Source organism: Lissotriton vulgaris, chromosome 12 (genome assembly GCF_964263255.1).
Source record: "Lissotriton vulgaris chromosome 12, aLisVul1.2, whole genome shotgun sequence".
Taxonomy (NCBI): Eukaryota; Metazoa; Chordata; class Amphibia; order Caudata; family Salamandridae; genus Lissotriton; species Lissotriton vulgaris.
Window position 1 is genome coordinate 259215622 of NC_141700.1, and position 26994 is coordinate 259242615.

The 26994-nt window shown below is 46.7% G+C and overlaps 1 protein-coding gene across 6 annotated transcripts in view; it reads left to right on the forward strand.

Moving 5' to 3' along the window:
- NDRG4 (NDRG family member 4) overlaps window positions 1-26994 on the forward strand; it is an 888963-nt gene that overhangs the window by 488696 nt on the left and 373273 nt on the right. The gene's annotated exons all lie outside the window — the stretch shown is intronic.

A 26994-nucleotide genomic window follows, 5' to 3' on the forward strand; every position in this document is an offset into this window, starting at 1 on the left:
CTGTCCATATGGGCTGAGGGGCCGTGCCCCCCATATTTTTCCGGACAAGAAGAGTGTCTGTCAGTCTGAACAAAGGTCAGCCTGACAGACATTCTTCTGGTTCAGGTCAGGCAGCCAGGAGCTAGACATGTGCTAAATGTACACTCTCCAGACTGACTGAGCTGAACTTTGCCAGGCTGAGGATTTCACAGTCCTGTGGGCATGACCTCCTCAGCCTGGCAAAACTGCCTCCACACCCTTCCCCTTGAGATGAAGGGGAGCATCACTGATTGCCTCTGACCTGAGCGCTTCAGTTTTAATCCCTGAAGTGCCCAGGGTTGAGTGTCAATCAGTGACACCTTGTCAGAGAGTGGGTGGGCTCTGCAGTCTCACTGACCCATCCCAAACAGTGACAGGATTGAGACTGCTGCCTACCCTCAATTGCTGACCTAAGGACATCCAATGAGGGAAGGCAGCAGTCCCAATCCTCCTGGGACCCCTGAGGGTTCCCTGTCGAAGAGCTGCTATTTATGTAAGTTATATGGGGGTTTTTGTTTGGTGTGTCCTTACGTATGCATGAAGGCATGTGTATTTGTTAGTGAGTGTTGTTAATAGGTGTGTGTGCGTGTGTGCGTGTGTGTGTGTGCTCGTGCGAATGAATGGATGTGAGTGAGTGACTGAGTGAGGTGTATGTGTGCACATGTGCACCCCTCCCTGGTAAAATTACTGACTGCCAATATTAATATGAATATCTTGAAAACCTCTGACCTATGTTGCACTCCCCTGTACCAGATATGGGCTCTTTACATGACCTGACTTCACCAGTGGCGGCACCGCTGCTAAGGCAGAGGAGCGTCGCCGACTGCTTTCTGCAGTGTAAAAAAAAGAAAAAGAAAATGATAACTGGGTGTAATCATTGTATTTGTTCCTGCTGCGGTGTCTTGGTGGGCTGATCTTCTCTGCTCTCAGAGTGGGGGAGGAGTGGTGGGCACTATGTAAGTGCGCATTAATGTTTGGCTGGCCCTCTCATGCCAGCCAAATAGTCATGCACACTTTGCATGTTCTCCACCCAGGCTGCATTAGAGTCTGGGTGGAGAACATGTCCAGGACCCCATTCCCTGGCTGAGCGTGGAACCACAAGGAGCCTGGGAGCCCGGGTGCTTCCTGCTTCCTGTTTGAACGGTAGAAGCCAGGAAGAGGATGGAGAAGAGGCAGTGGCTGGCTAGCCAGCTAGCCAGCCGGCGTGTAAGTGATTTTTTTAAATAACCCCACTTCCCCCCTCCCCGCCCCATTGCTGTTTTATGGGAGCAGACATCACTGGACCTCCCAGCACCTTAGTATTGACACTCTCAGCGTATACTACTCCTAAAGGTAAGTAAAGCTTTGCACCCAACCCTTGTATCACAAATCATAATCCAAACGTGAAGGACCCCACTCGATCCTTCCCACAAACGTTTGCAGATACAGTCACTTGGCAACGACATTTTTATCAACTTCAAATTTTGATTTCGAGCTGAGGGCAGATTGCGCTCTTTGCAGCCTGTGTTCCCAGCTGCCACCAGGCTCTAGCTGGTGACAGCTGCAAGAGGAAACAAGGAAACCGGCAAGAACTATCCATCAGAATGCAACAATAATCACCCACCATCCAAGTCTAGATTCAGTGATAAGAAGTTGAGTAAAGCCATATAGTTCAAAAATGGTTCACGTATCCTTTTCGATAAATGGACGGTGGATGTTACACAAAGTGTCTACATTCTCATATGCAGGGCCACTGGAATTATGTGGCAGGAAAGGCAGAGTTAACTAAATTATGCAGCTAGAAAGGGAAAATTATGCGGCTTAATGTGGCACCGTTTGTAATAGTATTACCTCATCATTTTGCAATTTTTACATATGACTACACTTCCTGGGCAAAGGTTTCATTCACCTTGTTGGTAAATTGCCTGCCAGGCATGGTGTAAGAGGGCAGGCTGTGGAGTGCAGTGTAAGCATGCTGACTGGAGGGCTGGAGTGAGGACAATCTGTGAAGGATGCTGTCAGGGGATGAGATGAAGCGGGTCGGGTGTTGCTGACGCCGGGGATGGATTGGGAGGGCGGGCCGCGGGTCGGTGACGTGTCGCCGCGCGGAGCACTTGTGATGAGCCTTCGTTGTTGATGCCGCGCTCGCGCCGCTCCCGGAAGGTGGCGGGGCAGCTCCGCTTCCGAGTCTTGAATCAGCAGTTTCTCCACATGAGCAGTGTCACCGCGCTGCAAAGAAGGCTCCGTTGCCTTGGACACGGTTTCCATGGTAATCATACCCCTTTTTTTTCTCCACCTAATTTCGACCTTCTAGCACTTTCGGTAGTTATTTAGAGATAGAACACGCCAGTCTGCCCGCCCTACAGATCTAGGGACAAGACGTGCGAGCTCTCCTACAGTGCTAAGTGCCGCCACCTCCGGTGTGGGAGGCGGAGCAGAGAGTCACGGTCGCTGCCTCAGGCGGCGGCTCCACGGGAGAGGCAGCAAACCCAGACAGGCGGCGGCGCCTGCCATCATGGCCTTCTCTCTCGCTGTGCAGCAATAAACCACTTCATCCTTGATTGATTCATCTGTTTTTGCAGTTGTGTTTAGAGCGAATGCAGTCGATGGACATTGTAGCGCTTTACATGAGCACCAGTTAGTTACTTGACAGAAGGCCAGATTCATTTTGTTATTGTTTATTTTAAGACACGGAGAGTTTAAGTGATTTGCCCAGGATCACACAGAATGTTGAGCAGACGCCAAAACTCGAACTTGGTTCCTTAGTTCCAAAGTCAGTAGGTCTGAGTGTGACATGTCCTTTCCCCATTGTAATTTTTCAACTAAAGCATCACTCTCGGCGCAAATGTTGGCAGTCCGGATGAATGGGGTCAATATTTTTTTAAGCGAATTGTATTGATTTTTGTTTGTGCCACCCAGCCAGGTGTACTTTAAAGAGCTGAAGGAAGTGGAGCGCCTAGGGAATGTCTGCCAGGTAAAATAGATGGTGGGGAGTAATTAGCGGTTAGCCTGAATCCTTAGTGGAGCCGCTCATAAAGTGAAACAAGCATTGGCCAAGCCAATAGTTCTCGCCTATGCGCAAGCTGATATACTTGCCATATATTTTCGCAGTGGCGTAATATAAGCCACTGGAGCCCCTACAGTGCAGAGGGCCCCGAGCTCAGCTCAGTACCCTGGCCTGAGAGCTCCTGTCTGACTCCAGAGTGGGCCCCTCCATGTACTTTGCAGAGGGCTCCCTCAAGTTTCGTTACACCACTGCCTCCCCTCCAATTCTTGTGGGCTCCTAAAATATAGATTATTTCTCTACTGTGTCTGTGCTGATATAATCCCTACAGACCCTATTTTCTGGAATTCGACACATCCAAACTGCTATGAGTGTGATTCTGGATTTACGTCGGTTCCGATTACTTCTTTGGTTACAAGGGAAAGTTGTACACCTCCAGTCGGCAAGATTTGTTGCACTGATATTGTCATGCCTTCCATTCTGCTGACCACCCAGGAATTCAAATGACTCTGTGACGTCTACTCGCATATGAAAATAAAGACTACATGGCCAAGTGCATCATGCAGGCTACTGCATCCATTATCCACACCTGGCTTCATGGCCAGGATTATCTATGGATGCCATTACTTGCTTACCATGTCAAACAGAAACACTGTGATCGATATATTGTCAGTTCACTCATCGAAGAATACCTCAGAACTTACACCAGGTTCAATTACAATGTAAGGGTCCACATGTTTACCCCTAGTAGAATCTGCTTATCATAATACCTAAAAATCTTCTACAAGGAAGTCTCCATTCTCCAGTAACCTTGACAAACATACCCCGGTGCGTCTGCTTTGTTCCAGCACTTACATTCCTGTCCAAAATCCAGTAGCAGTTACTCTTGCTAAGAAATCGCATGATGTATAGACCATGGAAAAAATCAAATAAATACAATACAGCAGTTAAAACTACAAGCTGAGAAGTTGAAATTCCAGTATTTGCTGTGCAAGATTGTGTATAAATATAATTGAACACCAGTAATAAACAGATATCTAACATCAACACGAAGTTAAAGCCTCACTAAATGAGACCCTACAATATTCTCAAAAGTCATAAACCTGGAGACCATGAAGTTGCTCATAACCAAAGAAACGAGCATACATCAAGTCTTTGATGTATACCTACTGAAACCAGCATGAGCAGAAATATGCATCAGTGCAGGCTCCTCCTGTTGCATGGCCATGCCTCTAGACACATCAGGAACCTTTTCCATCGACCCATCAAGCTGCCACCCCCACATCCCCTCCTCCATCCACTTGAGTTACCCAGATGGCCCTTGGAGGGGATGGTGTCGGGCCAACTACCATTTTTAGTAGTAGTAGTAATAAACTTTATTTCGGCCATGTGGCCATAAAAGTGTGTAATAAAGTACAAAGTTCAAAATCTTTAAAACAAATAATCAAAAAAGACAATACACATCAGGTGAAAAAAGAGCCCTACACAATAATAACACAACAACAAGATGTTAACATATTGAGGTACATATTTCAAGTTCACTAGGTCTCTTGCAACACATAGACGCATCCAATATAGATATGAAGGTTAACAGAGGTTTAATCGTTTAGGGACGTCTATAAACAAAAAACCAGAATAAACAATTATAATTGTGTATGAAAAAAACAAAAATATAGCTGAGTATAATACAGCTTAAAAAAATTAAACGTTCTAACAGAAGTAAGACCGTTAAAATCTTGAAATTACTGTTCGGAAACCTTGTACCCTTGTTATAAGTGTACTGCATACCAAAACATGGACAAAGAAGCGCAATAGCAGAGATCAAGGGCCCCGGAAAAACAAATAAAGTGCATCAGCAGCAGATTAGTGGTCAACTAAAGTGTGTGTTAATGTAACCCATGCATTTTAAGAGATTCTACAACAAAGTGCATCCAAATAAGGGCTGCTGATTGTTAGTAACGAATCAAATGCTCCTTAAAGGGTATCCTGCCCACTTACGGACATATTAGCAAGAACCTCGTTAAAATTATCGCAGTTTTAACAGGAGGAAACTGCTGCTAAAACAGCGATAATGGGCTTGCTAATATGCATTATAGAATTCCAATAGAAGCCCAGGTTAGATGTGCAGGACATCTAACCTGGGTTTCTATTGGAAAGTTTTCGGTTGAAGGGAATGTAATTCAAGTTTTAATGATTGAGTAAATGGTGGAGTTCTTTAGGAACTGTGACAATTTAAGTTGTTTGTGTGTGATAGCTTGATTGTCATACAGATCTTTTTCAAGCAACTGTGCCCCATGTGCCTGTTGTAAATAGACCTAGATTCATTGCATGCTGGAGAACGGAGCACTGAAAAAAGTGAAGTAAGAAATATTCTTCAGTCCTTGATAGGCCCATGAAGTTTTTTTTTTGTTGTTTAATAAATAAAGGTTCATACAGTTAAAGGGGCACATCTTTAATTTCACAAAAATGGCAGGATTTTGGAGAAGCAGATCCCAAGATGCCGGTAGGTCACTAAGTCATATCCTAGCCAGGGGCCAGCTTAGCCTTTCATTCTTGTGGAGTCTATACATTGAATAATATTATAGTAGTTAATATAAGCAACTGTTATTTTAAATACTTGGAAACTGCAAAAGATTTGGCATTAAGCTTTTTGTGGGGAAAAAACCAAATAGCTTTTATTGCTTAATGATGGCTCAAAGGTTTCATAGAACCAGTAGTACAAAGAAGCGTAGTTGCTCTAGTTAACTTGAAGCTCCGGACCCACTAATAGTTCTACTCCTGGGGTCATCAACCTAATGTTTGCAGCTCCCTGTAGCCATGGTCAGTATGTTCCGAAGCCGGCATGCTACGTAAATCACTATAGTAAAATCTAAACTCAAAGTTCTGTCTGTTACATTTTAATGTTTTTACACCAGACTGAAAGGTATTTTACGAACGATCCCATATTATTGAAATGCTAGGTGCACGAAGCAATTGTTTTAAGACTGATTAAATCATGTAACTTGTGTTAGCCGTGTTTCTGTGCAGAGGAGGCACGTGCTGCTGTAGTGAATGTTGATTGGCTTGTATCTGTTACCGGCCAGGATTTCTGGACCAATTGACGCAACATTGCTGGAGCAAGTTTGAGGAAGGTTGCGATTGCAACGTTCTCATTTATTTGATGAGGTGGTAAAAATATACTTACGCTTTGTGATGCTGCTCTGCGGAGCCTGCTGACATGAAAATTCAAATCTCTTTCCCTCTTACGCATGCTTTTTCTTGCTCTCCCCTTTCTCCGTTGCGCCTGTCTAATCTCGTAATCTTTTCAGTATTTGACGTGGCATTTTTGTAAGAAAAATGGTAGATGCCTTGTTTTTAATTCCAAAAATGTGCGGTCTTATGGAAGACGCTCAAAATGAATATCTACAAACTTTTGAATGGTCGGTACATTTGGTCCCGCTTTGCAAGCACTAAACCTCACTATGCACATTCCAGGCACAATGATCTGCACTTACAGTGCAAGGGTGATCTACATTTTCAGGTCTCGCCTAGCGCAGCGCGCATGCACTGCTCTAGGAGAGCGCTCTTGGAATCACTTCAGACTTTCAAGAGCCTTCTCCTTGTGGGTCTTCCTCCTCCCACACATCCCATTGGCCTTTGCATGTGGATTTCAATAATTGAAAGCACGCAAATGTTCAAAGGCCGTGGTATGTCCTGCCTTTTTTGTGAACGTTCACTCCCATGGCCTATGGGTGTCGGGAGGGAGCAGGGGCGCACAGGCTGCCAGCTGCATTCCTGATGTCTCAAGATACACACTCGCACCTTCGCTTGTAATGTAATGCATCACCGCTTCCTCTGATGTGCCATTGTTTCCCTTATCCATGCCATTCGTGTTGCTTGTTTTTTAGTTACAAAGATATTGAATTCAAAATTTGTCCTCCGTGCTCGAGCAATAAAAAACGTAACGTTCGTGTATGGCCAGAAACAATTTGAACAAACACTGTTAGCAGTAAAGTTTCTCTAACATCTTAGAAATACAGTCTGCCCAAACGGATATGATTTTCATTTTGTGTAAAGTGTAGACGTTAAATCAATCGCTATTGTGACAACTGGCCATAGTAACAAAATTGCAAGTTGTGGGTACATTGATGTCAGCGTTGAATCATAGCCTCATTCGGTGCAAACAGTGCCGCATTCAAACTTTTTTTTTTCTTTCAAACTTTCTTTATTGATTTTGAATAAAACAGTACATCATAAATGCTCACAAATAAGCTGCGGGAAGATAGCATTTCTCCTGAGGCACAGCCGGGAGCGCGATAGTATTGTACTTTTAAAATTGAATTGTGATAATGTGTTTTTAACCTAACCCTCGACCCCTGGGCACTTGCTAGACGGGTTTCTCCACTCCCCTGGGCATACCCGCGCAGCCGATCTTGGCGCTGCTGTGGGAAACAGCCTAACGCTAAACCGCCATCACCTGGGACCCCGGAGGCCATGCCCACCACAGCTAGGCCACGCCCCCCGCACGTCCCCCTCCCCTCCTATATATCATGTGTCTCTTCCGGACGCGCAGCGGACGAGCGCAGCGGGCGCGACAGATGCGCGCCAAAGTCACGCCAAAATCAAGCCCGTCTGCGCCCGTCCGCGACCGGACGGGGCCTGGGGCCAAGATCTCTGCGCAGACTGGGCAAACCCTCATTCAGTATGATAAACAGGAACTGCTAAAACTACGACCACCAAAAGAGGAGCCTTGCTGGCACTCTATGGAAGCTCCTACTTTACGCAACTGTGTACAATGTTCCTTTAGAGGTAAAAGAGAATCGTCGGGCGGGACGAGTAACAGATTCGTTCAGGGAGCCCTGCTAAACTGTAGGTCGCTAAGTAAGCACAGCAATCAGATCTGGGATCTCCTTTTGGATAGAAAACCGGACTTTCTATTCTTAACGGAGACCTGGTTAGGGGAACACTCTGATCCAGAGATAATAGAAGCAATCCCACCGTCCTACTCACTGGTCAGATTAGACAGGAGTGAAGGAAGAGGTGGGGGAATTGCCATTGTTATTAAATCGCCGATGGAATGTACCCTAGAAGCCATAAGTATAGACAATTGTGAGGCAGGTTGTTTCTCACTAAAACTGGGGCCCCAATTCTCTGTATCTGGGATTCTTATTTATAGATCCCCAGGTGGATTAAAGAACTTTAAATCTAGTTTGTTGGAGGGCATTGCTCATCTGGCAACTAGAAAGAGCAGACTTCTAATGTTAGGAGACCTCAACATCCATCTTGATGATGAACAGGATAAGGAAGCCACTAATCTGATATTAGACCTACAGGCACTGCAAATGGATCTAAAAAATCACACTCCCACGCACAAACATGGCCACCTATTAGATCCGGTATTTCGTAGCTGGGACGGAGTAATGACTGATACGCCCCTTCCGATCCCGTGGTCAGACCACTACTTGGTCCCATTTAAAATTCTTACTTCAACCCCTGACTCTCACTTAGTGGAGAATAAAAGATACCCCCGCCGCAAATGGAAACAATTTTCCCAAGAGGTGTTTAATGAACTGCTGCTAGAAGGGGGTCCACCGGGAGGCGACGACTGTGAACTCGCTCTCAAAAGGCTAGAACAGCGCATTCTCGAAGCCCTTGATAAGACAGCCCCGATATATCTTGCCAGAACAGGGTGCAGAAATGGGAAATCAGCACCATGGTTTACTCCTGAGCTACAAGAGGCTAAATCGGCATGTACGGAGATGGCGAATAGACTTCTGCCCTCTAAGTAAGTTAAAATACAAAGAGGTGCAGAAAAAATATCAAACAATGGTACGTGGAGCAAAAGCCACCCATTATAAGACTCGTATTGGGGAAGCAGAAAACTCATCGAAAGAGCTTTTTAAAATCTTCAAGGAAATCTTGATGATACGTGCCCCAACCACCCAGGATACTGACTCAATAGCAGAATCAAACAAAATTGCTGAGTACTTTGCAGGAAAGGTGAGGAAAATATAAGCTACCTTTTCCAACAAACCTATAGCCGGTACAAAATTTGTAGTAACTAGGACAGTAGGTAACACAGAAGGGGGACTGATATCCTTTTCAGTTCCTCCCCCAGAGATGCTCTGTAGCCTCTGTCAGGGAATTAAATCGGGTTCCCCTCGCGATCCGGCCCCTCCTAGGGTAATGGGAGAAAGCCTCACGACACTGGAGCCGTATATTAGGCACATACTCCAGGTCTCTTTTTCCACGGAACATCTCCCAGAAGTTTGGAAAAAAGCGATTGTGCACCCCATAAAGAAAAAAACCAACATTACTCAAGATATACTGGAAAATGTAAGACCTATTTCTCTGCTCCCCTATCTAGCAAAAGTTGCGGAGAAAGTGGCAAATGGTCAACTAATGACACATTTAGAAAAAAACAATTCCCTGCACCCCTCGCAATTTGGCTTCCGGGCGAGCTTCTCCATGGAGACAGCTCTCCTGAGAACGACTGAGTTCCTTAGACGGGGGGCGGATGCTGGCAACACCATGGCCTTGGTGATGCTTGACCTCAGTGCGGCATTCGACACTGTAGCCCATTCCATCTTACTACAGTGTCTAGTCAAAGCGGGTGTCATCAGCTCCGCACTGGGGTGGCTGAAATCCTTCCTCACAGGTAGAAGCTTTATGGTGCAACGAGGCTCTTGTAGATCAGCAGAGATGGCCTTGGAACAGGGGGTTCCTCAGGGCTCCGCCCTGAGTCCAACTCTTTTCAATCTTTATATGACCCCCTTAGCCGAAGTGGTGCGGGCGTACGGAGTAGAGTTGGTATCCTACGCTGACGACACCCAACTGCTGATCTCGCTGTCTCAAGCACCAGCAATGGCATCATCTAATTTTAAGGCTTGCATGCAAGCACTAGCTGAATGGATGGACGCTCATTGCCTAAAACTAAACGGATCTAAAACAGAGGTAATGGTGGTGGGAGGAAACAACTTGAGTTGGTCTCCAGATTGGTGGCCGACGTGTCTGGGTCCCACACCTGTTCCCTGTAAAGAAGCCAAAAACCTGGGTATATGGATGGACCCCACTCTATCCTACGAAGGCCACATTCGTCGCCTCGTAGGAAAATGTTTTGGAGTCCTAAAAACATTAAATCGCACCCTGGATTTACTCCCGTTGGAGGCCAGACGCACTATGACCCAGGCGTTGGTGACCTCCCGTATGGACTACGGGAATGTTTTGTTCCTGGGTGCTACAGAACACAGTTTAAAGCGCCTACAGGCCCTCCAAAATACAGCAGCTCGTCTTGTATTACGACTCCCCAGAAGAGCAGCATCTAAACCAGCATTAGCGCCTCTACACTGGCTATCGATCAAGAAGAGAGTGATGTTCAAAGCCCTCTTAATGTGCCACAGGATACTCCAACGGAAAGCCCCTCCCTATTTGCTTGATCTAGTGCTTAGGTATGAGCCAACCAGAGCACTCCGATCAGAGGGGATGGGTTTGTTGACGATTCCCCGTGTAAAAAGAGCAAAACTAGGTGGTCGCTCTTTTAGATATGTAGTAGCAAAAAACTGGAATGCTCTCCCCACTTCCCTAAGGCTGGAAGATCCTGAAACAAAATTTAGAACAATGCTAAAAACGCATTTATATGAACTATAAGAAGTGGGATAGGTGGTGGGTGTTTGGGAGGTCTGTATGCCTCTGATAACTTGCTTTCTTCAGCGCGGGACACGCCGGGATGGCGTCACCAGGCGCTTTATAAACTACCTTATTATTATTACTTGAATATTGAACTTACAGTGCTAATTTTCTGTTGATATATGACAGTATGGAACATTATGACACAATATGCTGCCCATTCACAATCTATTGAACAGCTTATATTGCAGTAGGGTATTACATATGACAGCGTAATTACATTCAATAACAGGTATTTAGTTCACATTTCTTAGTTAGGGCTGTGATGTGGCCTCTCTTTTCAGTGGCTCACAAGTGTAAGAGTATCATGGTAGGACAATGCTTTAGTAAGGACATTTTGCAGATTGGGATGGAGTTTAAACAATACCTGATGCATAATTACAAGCGGTTTGCGGGCATATTGCCTTTAGGCAGCTTTATGGTGCAGTCATCTCAGGATCGGCACCCTGGCTATCGTGCAGGTGCGTTAAAATATAGCTTGTCAGGGATCCCCAAATGTCCCTGGACCGGGAGGCCCCAGGTAACAGCTCTGCATAAATAGATAGTTGCTCCTGACAGAATACCAAGTCATTAAGCCAATCCTTAAACTTAGGTGCCCACCCCCTGCCCCACCGACAAACTACATGCCTCTTGGCCATCAGTAAAGTGAAAGCAATGTATTTGCGGTGTTTTGTCAGTAGTGGCTTGACGAAGCCCAGCAGGCTTATTAACGGTGCACGCTCAATATGGGTTGCTGTCATTAAATCTATAGCTTCGAAGACTTGGTTCCAATAGTCATGTAGTCCTGGGCACTCCCAAGCCAGGTGCAGAAAGTCACATCTGTCAGAGTCCCTTAACTTCTATTTATGCATCTTAACTGGGGTGTAATATAGTCGATGGAGGAATTTGTAATGTGTTATGTGTAATCTGCTGCTGGCCGAGATTTGTTCAGTCTGCGAGCAACAGTATTCCCATTGTCGTCCGACAATTCATAGCCTAGCTCTAAGTCCCAGCGTGTGCGTGATAAGGTAGACGATTCCACCCTTTGTGTGTGTACTGTGTGATATATCGTGGACACAAGGTGTCCTGCTGTAGTCGTTTTTAGCATCAGCTGTAGTGGAGTAAGGACTGGGGGTTCATTCGGAAACTCCGGGGTAATAGAGCGAACACCCTGTCTATGTCGTATGTATAGAAAGATATCTAGTGCAGACTGGCGGAGTCCTTGAAATATGTGCTCGGACGTTCGGAATAGTCCATTGTGGTAGAGGTCCCCCCAGGTTTTAATGTGAATCCCTTCTTTGAATTTGTGAAATGCTGTCTCTTGGAGGAGAGGCATGTTGGGGTTATACGTGAGTTGGAGTAGTGAGGAATAGAGAAGAGGACTTTTCAACATACGAACAATGCAATGCCATGCTGCAGTTGTACATGTGGCAGTGGTTGGGGTTGTTTCCCTGGGGCCACGAGTATCGTACAGTACACCGTCAATAGGTATGGGGTCCGCTAGCCAGTGTTCTGCCGTCACTTGTGGCATATACCGCGGTTGGTATACCCAGTAGTAGGCATAATGGGCTTGCGCACTTATATAATACAATTCAAAGTCAGGTTATCAAACCCCCATTGTGAATGTGGCCTGGTGAGTATACTCCACTGCAGTCTCGGTTGTTTGCCTCCCCATACCAAGCGTATCAATTCAGAACTAAGTGTTTTAAAAAAAGAACCCTCTGGATTGAACGGAATGTTTTAAAAAAGGTAGAGTAATTGGGGAAGAATCACCATCTTAATTAGGGATGCCCTTCACGGCATTGAAAGGGGCAGAGTAATCCATCGGGTAACATAGTCTGTGATGCGATTCAGGGCAGTGCCATAATTAAGGCGCATCAGCTCCTCTCTATCCCTAGCCTAAGTAAGGCAGATACTCCTCACACCACTTTAACGGGTAATCCAGAGGGAAACGAGTTGTAGCCATTGTTAAGGGAAAAACACAAGATTTCCTCTGTTAATCTGAATTCCTGAGAGTTTCCCAAAGACAATAAACTCTCTGAGAATTGGATTCAAATTTTGTTGTGGGTCACAAATATATAAAGTATCTGGCGCATGTTACAACGGAGGGCCTTATCATTGTGATGTTGCCTCAATTTGGCCCCCAAGGGTTTGACCGCTATCGCAAAGAGTAAGGGGGATAAGGGACACCCCTGTCTGGTGCCTTAGTGATCGAAAAGGCCATAGACATGCGACCATTTATAAGGACCTTAGCATTTTGTAGGTGGTATAATAGATGGATCCAGGACAGAAAGAGCGGTGGGAAGCCCATGCGCTGCATCACTCCAAAGATATAGTCCCACTCGACTGAATCAAATGCTTTAGTGGCATCTAAAAAAATCGCCGCTAAGGGCAACTCAGGGGAAACATTGTTGAGAGCGGTGAATAGAGTTCTTAGATTATGTGAGGTTGGCCTCCCGGGTACAAAAGCCGATTGGTCGGGAAGGATCAGTTTCTCCATTAGGAGACTTAGCCGGTTTGCTATTAGCTTGGCCAGTATTTTAGCGTCGCAATTAAGAAGGGACAGCGGTCTGTATGAGTTGCACTGAAGGGGCGATTTCCCTGGCTTGAGAAGGGAGGTGATGTGTGCCTTCCTCATGGATGGTGGGAGTGTACCAGATTCCAGCGAATTCTCATACACCTCGCGCAGTATAGGAGCCATTTGATCTATATACATTTTGTAGAATTCAATAGGTATGCCATCCATACCAGCAGTTTTCCCTGACTGCATGTGCATGATGGCCTCTCTTACTTCATCTAACTCGAAAGGGGCATATAAGAACTCCCTCTGTGCGTCTCCGAGCCACCCTAATGCCACATCTCCCAGATAGCTCTCGAGATCTCATTCGTGTTTCCTGTTTGTGGTGTAAAGTTGAGCATAGTGACTTGTAAAGGCATTAAGTATATGTGAGGTGTCTCTGTAAATCATTTCATCCGGCCCAGCTAGTTCCAGTACATAGTTGGAAAATCGAGGTTTCCGAATTGTGTCTGCCAAAGGCCGTTCTCCCTCCCCATAGCGGCAGGCGATCCAATATCTACCCCTGAATCGCGCCTCTCGTTTCGCTGTATCCATATAGTCTGTAAGTGTCTCTCGAAATTTATGCTGAGTGTTGCTATCAGGTTCTGAGGCCAGTTGCGCTTCTACTGTCTTGAGCTCTGCTTCTAATTTATGCAATGTATTAGTTATGTCTCTGAGTACCCCCGAGCCTTTTGCTATGCAGATTCCCCTGAATGTAACTTTGAAAGCTTCACAAATGGTCTCCACACTGTCCACCGAATCCTTGTTTCGCTGAAAAAAGTCTTGGATTTCCTCTCCAACTCCCCCTGGAAGACTGTGTCTAGTAGGATAGGGGCATGTAATCTCCAGCTGTTGCAGGGGGGACCATAATCTGAAGGGGATAACATCATTTAACTGGGGCGTGGTCAGAATAGGTACTAGCCAAGGGCTTCACCTTGAATATAGCCGGACCTAGACCCGTGATAGAAACCAGTAATCTAATCATTGGCAAGATGCTGCTTGTGCGGTTTAATGTGTGCCTTCCATCTTATGGGGATGTATATGCCTCCAAGCGTCAATTAGTTGGTGGGTTATTAGAGTGTCCTGAATAACTGCGCGTGCTTTAGTGTAGTGATGAGGGGCTGGGTAGGACCTATCTATAGCTGGATTTCATGCAACATTAAAATCACCTCCCCAAATTATATGATTGGAGCCTATTTCTGAAATCTTGTTCCAGAGCGATGTGTAAAAGTCGGGGGTATTGACGTTTGGGCCATAGCAACATGCTAAAGTGACTGAATCAGTTACCAGTCTGCCCCAAGCTAGACAATACATTCCCTGAGTGTCCCAGGATGCACCTGCTAAACTAAAAGGGGTGTGTTTTTTAATGAGTATGGCCGTACTCCTAGCATAGGATGAGTAAGAGGAAAATATTCCATGTTCAGCCCACCTGTGTGCAAATGTATTGACATGCTGGGGAGTAAAATGTGTTTCCTGTAACATAGCTATGTGAACTTGGTGCCTGTCTAGATACGCCAATAATTGACGTTTTTTCCTCAAGTCTCCTAGCCCTCTGATATTCCATGTAATAATGTGTAGTTTCTCTGAGGCTGTGTCAGTCATGGGACCATCTGTTTTTCAATAGAGGGCCCTGTGCCCTTAGAATGGATTCTGGAGCAAGATCATAGAACATTTCCATACAGTATGCCGAGTCTGCAGTAAGTGCCAACATGTAACCCCTTCCCCACCTCCCCCACCCACAGGAACATCCCAAACATGCCAGCATTGTCGTTAGCACCCCCCACCCAAACTCCCTAGAAACTTAAGGACATGCTGCTTCAAGTCGCAGCAGAGTTCAATAAGGGGAAGACCCGTGAGGGGGAAACCCCTAGCTGCATGCACGTGATCCCTCGCCTTAGTGTGCCGAGATGTTAATCCAGTCTTTCTCGGTAGGGGCTGAGGGTGCTCAGCAATGATAGTCCTCACATATGCTAGCGAACAAGAGTTCAAAGTCATAAAGGAGACCATAACAACTAAGAAAAATTCAATAATGCACTTATCTGTTCTGTAGTAGTTATTGTACTCTAGAAAACTGAGGTGCATGCCGGGTCATGTGCTAGAGTTCTCTCATTATCGTCAGTTCTACAGTCCTGCATCTTCTGCGTGTTGTCTGTTCATCGCGGTTCCGACCTCTGTGTTGGGGATGGCGACCGCGACTCTGTGGCTTGCCCGTTGCCGGGTGCGTTGTTTCATTTGTGATGCTTCAGGAAGTCGTCCACTTGTTGAGGCTTGGTAAAAAAAAACTGCTTCCCCTGATGCGTGACCCATAGACGTGCTGAAAACAGGAGTGCATAGTTTATTTGTGCTTGTTTCAACTTCTGATTGGCGTGCAAAAATTTCCGTCTCTCCTCTTGCACCATTGCCGTGAAGCCAGGATACACAGAGAATGTGACTCCTTCATAATTCAACTGCCGCTTCTCCCATGCTATTTTCAGTGCGATATCTCGGTCTCATATAATTCAGGAGGCGCGTGATGATGGGGCGCGGATGCTGCCCGACGGCGGTCGTGGGCCCAGGGAGCGATGCGCTCTTTCAACTATGAATTGCTTGGAAAACGCTGCCGCACCACTAGTTGCTATTAGCATTTTTTCACTGTATTCTTCCATCTTCCCAGTGTTGGTGCTCCCTGGGACTCCTATTACGCGTATGTTATTGCGCTGACTGCACATTTCCAAGTCCTCGTTTTTGGTGGATGTTAGACCTGGCATCATTGGGTGAGTCCCCCTTCCATTTTGACGGATTGCCTCCTCTGTTTTGATATGTTTTGCAGGTTTTATGCTTTGGGCCCTGTGCCACTGCTAATCAATGTCACAGTGCAAGTGGTCCCTATGGTAAATGAATGTGCTAATTGGTTATTCCATGATTGGGTTATTTGATTTACCTGTCAGCCCCTAGTACAGTGCACCATGTGTGCCCAGGGCTTGTAAATCAAATGCTGCTGGTGGGTTTGTAGCACTGGTTGTGCCACCCACAAAAGCAGCTTGTAAAGTGTGTCTTAGGTCTGTCATTGCAAGGCCTATGTGCAGTCTAGCACTGCCATGTCGACTTGGCCCAGTGCACCCACTTGCCAGTTCCTAAACCTTCCCTTTGCTTCATATTAGACATCCCTATGGTAGGCCCAAAGGCAGGGTGCATTGTAAGTATAAGGTAGGACATGCTCTGATGTGTGTAGCATGTTCTAATAGTGAATTGCAGCCATTTTCGTTTTTCACTATTGAAGGCTACCTGTTCTTATAGGCCAGAATGGGCAGTTAGATTATTACATTCTAATAATCCTAACTGACTCAGGGAACACGGTAGAAATTCGAATTTAGTATGCCTGAACTCAGAATAATAAAATACATATTTTAGTAAAGTTGTTTTTAATATTCTGTGTTTGAAAATACCACTTTTTCAAAGTAGGTATTTTCTTGCAAACCTATCCAGGCCTGCCTCTGCTGGGTTGTGTATTCCTTGTCTGGGTTTGTGAGTGACAGGGCTGGGGAACTCCAGGAGACAGGCTGGGGCAGCCCAGTGGTGAATAGAGAGATCTGCATCTAGATGGGAGGGAGGAGTTGCACCTGGGACAGCTCCTGTGGCTTGTCTGATGTCTTTGCCCTGCACTGTGAAAGGAGAGGAGGAATCATTTCAACAGAACGCTCCAGAGCTGTATCTTCCCTCCCCTGTGCTGCTCCACCTCCTGTGGGGAGGCTGATGTCTCTGCCCTGCACAGTGAAAGGAAGAAGAGAGTCAAGTAAACAAAGTGTTCATGAACTGGTTTGGACTTGGCAGAGGCCTCTCTGCCTTCAGAGAACAAAGGATTTTGGGGTATAAATATTGGGACCCATATCCCAAGAAATTAGATCACCTCTGGACAAGAAACCTTTCTGCCAAGGAGAAGAACCAAGGAAGCTGCAGGAGTTTGGACTGCCTCTCTGCCAGTGTGCTGTTTGCTGGGTTGGCCTGCAGTGGTTGCTTCATTGCCAAGGGAAAGGAGAAGGAACTTTGTAAGGACTTTCATCTACAGAATATTCTCCAAGGGCTTGAACTGTGCTTGCCTCCTGCTGAAGTCTAAGGGACAAAAGACTTCACCTCCAGCTCCCTCCTGAATTTCCTTGCTGGGAATTCTGACTCCAATCACTTGCGTGCCCCTGGGAGCTGGAAGCGCGACGCATCGAGAGGAAGCGTGTCGCCGCCGCAGCTGAAATCATCGCAACACCGGAGAAGGGAGCCTTCATCGCATCTCCCTGGAAGCTTGTGTTCATCGAAGCTGCCTGCTGTCGCATCACCGGAGAAGCATGATGCCATTGAGCGAGTCGTCATCGCATCACCGGAGAAGCGCGTCACAGGGCCTGTCGTGGCTCCAAAGTACAGAGTCGTCGCAAGGCTGCCAGGGTGTCATCGTCATTGCATCGCCGCATCAAGGGCGCCATCTTCTCGCATCGCAACAGAATCATCGCATCGCATCAAGGCGCCATCTTGCGCACGGCAACGGGCCCGGAGGCCGAGAATCTACGCATCACCTCCGCACCGGTAAGGCTCACGGCGAGTCCCCTACTCTGCGCAAGCATTGAGGCAGGACACAACCGTTCCCCCCGGATCACAAAACCAACGCATCTTCCCTTTGCGAGCCTTTTGTTTATTTTACGTCACGCATCCAGGTACTTTGTTGACAACTTTGTCGCATTTACCAACAACTTGAACTAAGCAACTTTAATCATATTTTAAGCAATCTTAAGTGTAGTATTGTGGATTTTTGTCGTTTGTGGTCTTGTGTTTAAGTCTATATAATGAATACTTATATTTTTATAAAACCTGTATTGTGTCCATCTGTAGTGTTTTCACTGTATTACTGTATATATTCACAAATGCTTAACACACTGCCTCTGAGATAAACCTGCCTGTTCATGCCAAGATACCAAGGGGGTGAGCAGGGGTTATTAAGGAGTGTAATCCCCCTTATCCTGACTTAGAAGTAAGGGTCCCTATTTGGACAAAGGTGAATACCATTGCCAACTAGACCCCCAGATCTAACAGTGGCTATGATTTTTAAGAGCTTATCCATTTGTGCCACGGCCAACTGTGTCTGCGCGGGTGCATCCTCTGTGTCTGAGATACGACGTTCGGCTTCTGTGAGGCATTCTTCATGTCTGTCCATCTTATGGACTATAGCATCTATGCGCATTGTCAATGCGTCCATCTTGTCTGCTATGGCAGCTATACCTTGTACGACCTCTTTAAGGATGGTTCTCATATCCTCTTTGGGTGAATTAGGAGCATCCGAGATGGAACTGCGCATTGTCTCTTCTTCTGTCACGCCCTGGTCCTCTTGTTGAGGTTTGGAGCTTTTTTGTTCTCAAAGGTCAGCCGCGGCTGTCGTGCATCTGGTTTCTCCATCAATGATCTAGGCCGTAGCATTGCCGTTGCGCCACACTCGTAGTGTTTATGCGTAGCTCAGTAAGATAGCAGAGGAGGGCCACTCACCTGTCATCCAAAATCACCGGGCAGTATGGAGGGAGTACTTCATGTGTGTTGTCTGCCTGATTCACTCTGATATGTGTCCCCTCTCCAGACAGCGGTGTGACTCACTGGCAGGGTGTGGTCCAGTATGTTATGGAGTTTATGCGGCAGTAGGGGCAGGGGGTAGTATCTGCTGTTACTCTTAGCTTTCACCCCGGACAGTAAGACAGTGAAGGGTCCTCAAGCACCTGGGAGGGCCGCCAGATGGGGGTCCGTAATGTGTCATGGTATTAGTCTGCGCTCCCCACTGCCTTTAGCCCATGTTGGTAGCACAAGGGTGAGGAAAATGTGATTGCCCCTTCTCGTTAACCTGCGGTGCAGCCTCACTTCCCTGGGTCCAGTATCTGCATGACGTTGTTTATAGCGCTCAGCGCGCGAGAGAAAGCGAGTGGTGTTAGCAGCTTAGCGCGCCCCCACAGAGCCCGCGTTGGCTGGCTGCAAGCTGCGTATCGTCCCACCCGGCTTGAAGGCTGTCACAGAGGGGCGCCCAGTCTGGGAATGCGCCAACAGTCTTTTCCCCTGTAATTGTGGCTGCGCTTCCCGTCACTGCCCTGAAATGGCGGCGCAAGCTTTACCGTGTGGCTATGCGTTTGTGTCTCCGTTAGCTGCCGGCGTCTGGCGTCTGGCGGGGTTCAGGGAGCGGCTCACCAGGGACACTGAGACATGCAAGGTGGCGTAGGCTATGTTCCTGGGCGCTAGAGTTGTTAGGGGCAGCGCCGCAACGATCTCACCTCAGGTTCTGGGATTCAGTCACTCGGTGCCATCTCTAGATAGAGGCCCACTCACCACGTGGGCGCCTCAGCCTCGCGTAGTGACTCACACCGCACCGCGTTTATACTTTTCCGGAGATCGTTTGATTCCGAAGCCCCTGACATTTTAGAACTTCTAATCATTGGCAACAATTAAATAAGATATATTCTTAAAAGGCCATCACCTTGTAATCTATATGCAGCGTAAATGCTCCCTTGTCTCTATGCAACGTAGTTTCAAGGATATGTTCTGAATCTACCACTTGATGGCCAATTTAGGCATAGAACAACCTACATAAACATGCCCTGCTGTTTTTAGGGCAAAAGTGAATATGTTTCCAACAGTAATTACTCATTACACTATGGCCAATGGGCGTCCAGTTTTGATAATTGCCAATCATTCCTACTTAGGGCTTAGCAGGGGTGCCGTAATATTTATCTCTGCCTAGTATTTTCTTTTTGCAGGCATCACTTAAAGGGTGGAGGGTGTGTAGTAATTACCCTGCGCGGCATATTAGTACAGCACAGGGTTTAACTATGTGGCTTTTGCTTGTTTTAAATAGTACTGTTGTTCGACGGTGGGTTTTAACAGTAAGGTTCAATTCTAGGCGTGTTTCAAACATAGTAGGGATGCAAAGTTTTGCAAGGTGAGAAAAGCTTATCTTTGATATGCAAACAAGCAGTGGAGCGGAGGAAGGGACAGAGAAGGATAGGCTACAAAGTTCACACACTATTGACTTGTAAGAGGAAGTTAAAGTTCTTCATATTGGCAGCACAGCACTTTACTGCTAACAGGTGGCTATCAGCGCATCCAGCTATTTATAGCCACCATCATTCTTGCCAATGAGGAAGTGATTGTTTTTCACCAAATTATAGGACAAATTTTCTTCAGTCTCACTCCGCACCTATCACTCTCCTCCCTTCCCATGACTCTCACCACAGAAGGTCCTACACAATATGGCGTTTCCGCGGGGCGTTCCTAAGGTGTTTTTGTCTGCATACATCTTGAACACAGCGCACCCTTTTTGGTGACGTTTGTGGGTAACCTGTCGGGCCAGGTGGCTCAGCGTACAGCAAAGAATCAAAAATTAGCGCCTTCATTGAAAATTGAAAATTCTTGGCACGAATGCTAGCTAATTTTTGATTCTATTACAGGACTGGAGGCTTCGGATTATGCTAGTTTAACTCTTTATCAAAAACAACAGATGTTATATCTCCCACCGGCTTATAATAAAATTGCTTGAAAGTTGATTCAGACGACTAATCAGCACAAGGCATAATGTCTTGAATGTTAGAACCTAACAAATATGACTTACATGCCATGGCACCATCACAGAATGTGCACCAAACTTTTGAATATCAATACCAGCTTCCTTCATAATATATTGAAGCCATATGGCTATTGTCGCAGCAGACACTGGCTTAAAAGGTTTCTGCACAGCAATCAGAAGTTGAGAAGACCCCTCAAGCCTCAATGAACGAGTACATTCCTCATAAGTTTTCAAGCATTGGAAAACACATAGTTTATCATTGCTAGGAAATGCATTATACACAACATGTCTGGAGAGAGTCTACAAGCTGACAGACATAAAAACATTGCTAACTTTGCAAACAATTGCTTTCTTGAGAGAAGATTATTCGTTGGCCAACTATTGAAAAGATAAATGACTTAAGAGACATCCCATAAGCCTGAATACTTAGACTTGGGGGGATTAGTTAGCCATATGCCTTTAAGAAGTGTACATATCATAGGGTGCATACCAACCTGCTTCCGGTCTATCTGGTTATGCCCCGCAGAGATGCCTGACCGAAAGTTATTCACTGACCTATACGCCAAACCGCCTGCTGCCTTCTCTGAAAGAAAATGTACAATATTGGATAGGCCTGCCCCTACGGGATCCAAGTGCCGTTCCACGCACCAACCATCCAGCCTTTCCAGGCTGAAGAGTACGGTTTTCAGTTGAAGGGGCCCAAGCCTGCTTAATGAAGTCTGAAGCTGTCTCTGAAAAACCTGGCAATTCCCACTGTTGCTGGAAAGCTTCCATGCCATCAGCGACAGCTGCCCGATAGAATCAGTGGATGTTGCTCCCCGTGAGGTCCCAGGAGTAGAGACTCCAACCATGGGAGCATCCTGGGAAGATCGCAACTCATCTCCAACAGTACAGGAAACCATGGTTGCGATCTCCACAGGGGCGTCACTAATATCACCTCTGCCCGTTGTCTGAGAATGTGAGATGTCACTCTCGGGATGAGAAGGAAAGGTGGGAATGCATAGTTCACTGACCCCGACCAATACTGAAGAAAGGCATCCGTCGCCTTCGCTGCTGGATCTGGCCTCCAACTGAAGAAATTGAGAAGTTGCCGGTTCAGCCTGGAAGCAAACAGATCCGTCTGAAATGGACCCCACAGTTCTTGCAACCATTGGAAAATGCTCTGCAGTAATTTACAATTGCTGTTATCCCTGAGATGTCTGGAATTCCAGTCCGCTATCAGGTTGGACCGTCCTGGAATGTATTCCGCTATTACTGTTATCTGGCGATTTAGGCAATAATGCCAGAAATCCTTGGCAATCTCCATTGACAGAGACTATCTTGTTCCTCCTAACTTGTTTATGTATCTCACTGCCGACACATTGTCCATCTGTAGAAGGATATAACAGGAGGTTTGGGAGACAGAGTTCGAATCGCTAAGGAACCCCCTAGGAGTTCCAGACAATTCAAGTGCAGTGACAATTCCTGGGGAGACCACCTTCCCCCTGTGGAAACATCTCCGCAGCACGCTCCCCGACCCAACTGGCATCGGATTCGATAACCACCTCGGGCTGCGAACTGAAAATGGCTCTTCCGTCCCACGCTTCCACGTGGCCCAGCCACCACCGCATCTCGTCTCTCACTTTCTGTGACAGGGTAATCAGGTCTATGTAAGCAAGACCCTTCTGTAGGTGCTGGATCTTGAGCCTCTGTAATGCACTGTAGTGCAGTGGTCCCGGAAAAATCGCTTGAATGGATGATGCCAATAAACCCACTACTCTGGCAATAACTCTAAGTGAAACTACTTGCTTGCTGAGAAGTGCCACAATCTCTTTCTTCAGATCCTTGAGCTTCGATTTGGGGAGACTCAATTGGGAACTCAGGGAATCTATCACAAATTACAAACCCCAGATCTGCAGTAGAGAGATGGTCATCTGGAGGTGATGCAACACCAATTCTGGACTGTGAGCCATGATCAGGATGCCGTCCAGATAAACAATCATGCGCACCCCTTGCTCCCGCAAATGTGCAACCAGCGGCTTCATCACTTTGGTGAAGCACCAAGGAGTCAAGGAAAGCCCGAAAGGAAGGGCCAAATACTCGAACCACCGACCTTTACAATGAAATTGAAGGGAACGGAGGTGAGGAGGAAACATGGGGATGGACAGGTAGGCATCCTTGAGGTCTAGCCTGACCAGCCAATCCCCTTGCTTTAACAGATCCGCCAAAAGGTGGATTGCCTCCATTTTGAAATGATTGTAGACTAGGTAATGATTGAATTCCCTCAAATGTAGGACCAGTCTGTGTCCGCCACCCTTCTTCTGGACCAGAAAGATATTCCTGCAAAAGCCGTGAGGCTTGCCATAGCATAGCGCTATTGCGTGCTTTTGTAGCAATTCTGCTACTTCGGCATCTATAAAAGTGCACTCTTGTTGGGAAAAATGGAGAGGATTCGGCAGTGTGTCCTGACTGGGTGACTCGTAAAATTCCAGCTGGAACCCTTGAACCATCTGAATCACCCACGCATCATGGGTAAGGTTCCGCGAATTGTGTAGAAAATATTGTGTGCAACCCCCCCCAACAGTAAAAGAGACAAATTTGTCATGCTCACCTGCGGAATTCTCTGCTTGGAAGCCTGCTCTGTTGCCACCTCCATGGAACCGGCGCCTGTTGAAGCGATGACGAGTGGGGTAGAACGTGCCCCCTCGAGTAGAGTCCCACTCTCCTCTTCCACGACTGTAGTCACCTCTGGGGGGACCTTGGTTAGAGAAATGGCCTGACAAGTGTCCCCTGCCTCGCCCGGCACTGTTGAAAAGGCCTAGCTGAAATACGCGCTTGATTCCTGATTGAGCTTTATCAAGCGATGTGAAGGTCCCTACGTATTTCGACACATCCTTCACAAAACGGTCTCCTAAAAACGTTGACCTCGGCAAGGGTTCCTGGTTCAGCGGTTGCCAGATCGGTAAGATTGGAATCCACCCGCATGAGTAAGGATTTACGCTGTTCCGTGGACATGGCACAATTGGCATTGACCAGCAGGCAAATGACCCTCTGTGTCCATCCTGCGAGGATATCCGGATCCACTGGGGTTTTTGCTTCCTTGGCCACCAAGGCCATTTCCAGAATTTTTGCGAGTGGGCCTACAACGGCAAGGAGCTTGTCCTGACAACTGCGCCAGGCGCGCTCAATCCCTTTCTTTGGCAAACATTTTTAGAAATGTAAGCAAACTAACGTCTATTTCAGGAGTTTCTGTGACTTTATCAGGTAGGTCAGGTTGAGGGCATTCCGACCTAAGCCGGTTCCGTACCTCTTTATGAAATCCTTTCCGAAGGTTTTCGTGCAAATATTCCACGACCACTGGCCCCGCGGCCCAGTCAGATGATCTGGGATGCACAATATCGCTAAGATTGAAGGTGAAAGGGGTATTAGCTTGATTCTCCGGAGTAGAAGAAGCCACTTTCTTGGCTTTCTTTTTGGGAGGGGCCTCCTCGTCAGTCGTGGTAGTATTGGTATTTGTGTTAGTGGTATCCGTATCCACATATACCCTCTGTTTACTCTTCGCCTTGCCTCCGGTGGAGTACTCATGATCGGCACCAGTTGCTGGGGGAAGCGAATTCAGGGCACTAGCATGTGGCCATTGGCTCTCTTTCACTGCTTCAGTAGCTGGTGGAGTGACATTACGTGACTTGTCCTTCTTGAACCCATGACACTTGGAAAAGCTTTCAAGCTGCTTAGTGATCGGTTTAAGAGCAGCTGCCAATGCTTGTTGCACAGTGATGGGTACTGTGCTATCTATAGCCCTGATCACCGAGGATTGAACTGAGGCGTCCAGATCCTCTACTATATTATATTCAATGACAGTCTCCTGCTGTCCCTTATAATAGACATCCTCCTCCTCTTCATAACGCACCCGCTCTTCCATTATACTAGTGGGGCAGTGTAATCAGTGTCAAGGTATTTCAGTAATGACAATATAAAGATATATATATATATATATATATATATATATATATCTAGGAGGAGTAATGGGGGGGCAGCCCACTTGCACACAAAAGTTACTGATAAGTACCAAGGCCCCCTCAGCAAAGCTGTACTCAAATTATTCCAGCCTAATATAGGCATAGGAGCCAAAATACTGTATTTGGAGCGTGTGCTCACTCCCGCAGGGCACTATTCTTGCAGCCAGTCAGGCGTCCTTCCTCCACCAGCTTTCACATGCAAACGCGGCAGAAAATGAAAAAACGGGCCGCAAGTCCAAAACCAGCCAAAAACCAGCCCAATGGGGTCACGTGAGCTGCGCACGTCGGACGGATGCCACCCGGCTCCTGCGATGTGTACGGGTGATAAGGGAAGCCCCAACACCGGCGCCTGAAGCACGCGGCCAATACCGGCCTTTGTCATGCTGACCAGCAGCTTGGTACTCTCGCGCCAAGAAACACGTTAACACGGCATCAACTCCAGTAGCAGCTGGCAATCGGAGCAGAGCTCCATAACAAGGCACGAAGCGCGCCCACCCAAAACGCTGAAAAAACAGCTTCATCCGTGAAAATACCACAAGTAAGTGAGACAACACCAAACCCTCAATTACATAAATCTAATTAATAATGCATATTCAAGATTATAGATCGCAGCGCTCTCTGTAAACTCTGGCATATAACCAAATCTAGACAATTAGCAATATCTTGGAGGGTACTTATCTCTTACTGTGAGCAGCAAACAAAAAGGATGATGGGACAGTAACCAGGGCTCTTATGGAGGGCTAGGAGGCGTGGCTGATGCAAAGCATCATGGACAATGTAGTTTGTTTTACAAAATGTTATGTTTTATTGGCTGCTGTGTTTTATACAGTAAAGAAAGAGATAGCATAATCCGAAGCCTCCGGTCTTGTAATAGAATGAAAAGCAGTTCCAGGGAGTGTCCGAGCCATTTTTGTGTCTCATGTGGCAGTGTATTGCTGACAACGCGTCGGACCACCACATCAATATTTGCCAACAGAGAACACAACAGTTCTTCCAGAGGGGCCAGATATCCACCTCTGATTTGTAAAGATGTTCAGGGATGGCATCGATCCTGGAGCCTTCCCTGGATGTAAGGATTCAATGACCAGTCTAGTATCCCAAGTGAGAAGAAAAACACATTTCCTGCTGGGGTAAATAGGGGGACAAGACATGGGTTGCACTACTCTGGTTGAATGTCATCTTAGAGTTCCAGAAACTGTTTTCCCAGATAGGTGGTGAAATGAAATGATCTGTGGAGGAACTAGGCCAGATGCTACCATGGGATAGAATCTGCCAGAACACAGCTTCATTCCTACCTAAGGGAGCGTCTGGCAGATCCTGCCAAGTGGTTTCATCCCACCTACTCTGCTTCTCTCGAAGGACTTATAAGATTTTCCGGCATCACGTACAGCAACAGGATTTTGGGTTTTGACCCCCTGGTGAAGTAGTGTGGCTCACTGGTTAGAGGCGGCAGACCCGAGAGCAGAGGACGGCCCGGGACCAGGGTTCGATTCCCGGCGCGGCAGGATTCTGGACCAGGGTCAGCGGACTCGATAATTCTCTCGCCTCGGTGCCCACTCTGATCAGCGATCACACTCGGCAACTCTGGGCATTAGCTTGCCTCATCTTCACTAACGGCCCCACCAGACCGCCGGGGATGCCTGGTCTCACCCTGGAGATACCCATTAAGGGACCATCTCTCAGGGAAGCCAGGAAGGGTTTCGCAGCGGTCGAAGCGCGGAGATACTCCCCCGGGAGTGATTCTAGCGCTATATAAACACGCAAATTAAATTAAATTAAATTAATAAGATACGGTTTAGCCCGGCGGTCATGTTTCTCATACCAGGGAGCAATTTTCGACTGTTTGCTGAAAATTTGCTGTCTTGTCTTTGAGAATAAGTCCTTTAAATACTGGAAAAGAGAGAGATGGCTCTCCATTACTAACTTGTTAGAAGAGGAGGAATATTCGAGTGAGCCAAAATAGAATAAAAGACAGTATAGATTTGGGACAGCAAAGGGGAGTTATTGTCTATAAATGACCACTTAATACCCCTCCTGTTATTGTTGGCATTAAGAAAAGGTTGTTCATTCGCCAAAGTGGCAGAGAGGTCACAAAGAGAATCACCAGAAAGAGTTAGTTCTACAGTGTTGCAAAACCTTGAAATCACATAAATTGCCCCATGGTCTAGATTCTAAGATTGAGTATTTGATTTGGCTTTTCTTACCACCCCTATTGAATGTGAATACCCTAGATCTA